We start from the raw sequence: 2,916 nt of genomic DNA, 5'->3' as shown, positions 1-2,916 counted from the left end.
TCTGAGTAGGATCAAAGTGTCAGAACAGAGGGAGTCTGACCTCCTTCCTGGCTTCAGTCCTTGGTAAAGGCCACTTTTCACTCCAGGCTACTCCCTGATTCTCTGCCCCTAACCCACTTGGCTCACTCCCTTTGTAGGCCTTCTCACAATCAGAGCAACATTAGGATCCACTGATTTTTTTCCCTCCTGGGGGTTCAAGGTATTTGCAAATTAGCCTATGAAAGCCTGGTGCCTCTACCCTCTCAAGAGGTGGGGAGCTTGCTCAACAAATTGTGCCTGAGTCAGGAGTGTTTTCTGTCTCTACATTCAGACTCTTCCTGGGACAAGTCTGGACACACTTCACTGATGCTTTGCTGCTGCGCAAATGTCCTGGGTGCCTTCTGATGCTGCCATGTCCTCGCTGGGACAATATTACCAAAATTTAATGCTATGAAGTGGCAATTCCTGGCTTACTAAAGTGTGCACACGACAGTCCTTGTGCAATTCAGGCTCCAGTCTGAGTCACAGACGGAACCTTTACTCTCCACACAGTGTGGTAAGGTCTCATGAAGTCAAGAGGAAGGAGCTTTCTGCCCCCTCTATAACTGGATTGTGCAGAAGGCAGAAAGGAGATGCGCTCTCTGAGCACTTTCTTCCTCATCCTTTTTCTTCTCCCATGATCATCTGAAAGTTTGATACATGTGAGTTCCCTTTGGACTCAATTTCTGAATCTCCAAATAAACCCTCTCTGTCTGTGTCCCACAGATACAGACCCTCAAAGGGGAGGCAGTCAAAGGATCATTAAACTGTTTACCTTGTAACAGCACATGGAATTGTTGTTAAGAGCATCTCCATGTTATATTTCGTAAACTTTGTTAATTTTGGTGGCTTTCAAACATTGTGATTCAACCACTGGCCTGAGTGCAGAATCTGGGATACGACTTAACCCAGGGCAGTCTTGATCCACTGTGGGTCATGGAAACCACCATGCTTTGCTGCTCAGATCAAACACAATCTGTCACCAGAGAGGCCATAGCTGCACAGCTAGGTAACGATTGGCAGTCCACACAGATACACTAAGTTACTAGCGAACATGGGAATCTGTGGTTTTATATGACTTTCCAAGCCCATACAGTTTCCAGTTGGCCCCCTCAATGCCCTAAGCTTATGGAGCAAGATCTAGGCTCTCAGCTATTGCTCCAGCACCATGCCTGCCTGACCTCCTGCTGCCATGCTCCCCACCAAGGTAGGCATGCACTAATCCTCTGAAACTGTGAGCAAGCTCTAGGAAATTCTTCCCTAATTTTCCTTGGACAAGGTGTTTAACACAGCAATAGAAAAGTAGTTGTGAGGTCTCCCTTGAGATCAGTGACCCCAACTCTAGAGGAGATGTACAGTTAAGACATCTCATGCATGAGTGAATTCCATGTGGGGGCAGGCTGGTGTGCAGATGGCCAGTGCCTGCTGGGAGCTCTATTGCCCAGAACATGGGATTCAGTCTTATGGGCACATGCACAGTGACAAGACCACTGGAGGAGGTGACGACTCCTTCCCCACCTTCTTCTGTGAAACTGCAGCTGGAAACAGGTGCCATGGGCAGTCTTTGTAGATCTGGAGCCTACTGTAGTCATTGAGTTCTGAAATCACCCTAAATCTGTCGCCTTCAACCAGAGCAGCTTATCGCTTGGAAGAAGATGCAACCCTTAACCATGCCCTTGGCCCCTCCATCACTGGCCATCATCGACCCAGGGGAGGACCAGACCCATAAGCTGCCTCGTCAGTGTACAGGACTTCGGGGTTTCCTGGTATTCCACAGCTTTGGAGGAGGCACCAGCTCCTGCTTCACCTCTCAGCTGATGGGAGTGGCTTTCTACTGGCTATAACCAGAAGTCCACACAAGAGTTCTCCATCTACCCAGGCCCACAAGTGCCCACAGCTGTAGTCGAGCCCTACAACCCCATCCTGACCTCACATGCCACCCCAGAATGCTCAGACTTGCCTTCATAGTGGACAAGGAGGCCGTCTATGACATCTTTCACCCCAGTGGTGACATTCAGGACTCAACCTACTCCAACCTCAACCATTTCATCAGCCAAATCAACTCCTGCACCACAGTTTCCTTGTGCTGGTGGGCCATTCCATGTGGATGTGACAGAGTTCCAGAGCAACTTGGTGCCCTAACCCCTCATCTCCTTGGCCTTCTATGCTCCATCATCTCTGCAGAGAAAGCCTACCATGAGCAGCAGTCAATGGCAGAGTTCACCAGGGCCTGGTTTGAACCTGCCAACCTGATGGTGATGTGTCACCCATAGCATGGCAGGTACATAGCCTACTGCCTACTGTGCCATGGAGATATGGTGCCCGAGAATGTGAATTCTGCAATCACTGCATCATGATGAGGCACACCATGCAGTGTCCCACAGGCTTCAAGATTGGTGTCAATTGCTAGCCACCCACTGTGGTGCCTGTAGGTGATCTCACTAAGGTGAAGCTGCAGTGAGCATGCTGAGGAACACAATCACCATTGCTGAAGCCTGTTCTTGCCCGGACCACAACCTTGACATGATGTATGCTAAGTGGGTTTACTACACTGGTATGTAGGTGAGGGCATGGAGTAGGGGNAGCCATCTGAGGCTGAGCAGGATGTGGCTATCCTGGAAAGGATTGTGAGGAAGTAGGCATGGACTCTGTTTTGGTGTGCATATGATTTGCCCAGGGAGTGGCACTATTGGGAGGTGTGGCTTTGCTGGAGGATGTTTGTCACTGTAGGGGTGAACTTTGAGACCCTCCGCCTAGCACCTTGCAAGGCAGTCCTTTCCTAGCAGCATTCAGATGAAGATGTAGAACTCTCAGCTCCTTCTGCAACATGCCTGCCTGGATACTGCCATGACTTGATGAAACTGGACTGCATCTCTGAACTTGTAAACCAGCTCCAAT

The 2,916-nt window shown here is 49.6% G+C and overlaps 1 pseudogene; it reads left to right on the top strand.

Annotated features, from left to right (window-relative positions):
• Positions 1 to 1,417: 1,417 nt before the first annotated feature.
• On the top strand, positions 1,418 to 2,657 carry LOC110315364 (annotated as a pseudogene).
• The last annotated feature ends 259 nt before the right edge of the window (positions 2,658 to 2,916 follow it).

This window comes from Mus pahari, unplaced genomic scaffold (genome assembly GCF_900095145.1).
Source record: "Mus pahari unplaced genomic scaffold, PAHARI_EIJ_v1.1 scaffold_13409_1, whole genome shotgun sequence".
Classification (NCBI taxonomy): Eukaryota; Metazoa; Chordata; class Mammalia; order Rodentia; family Muridae; genus Mus; species Mus pahari.
The sequence above is the reverse complement of the archived record's forward strand: the minus strand, read 5'-3'. Positions and strand labels throughout refer to the sequence as shown.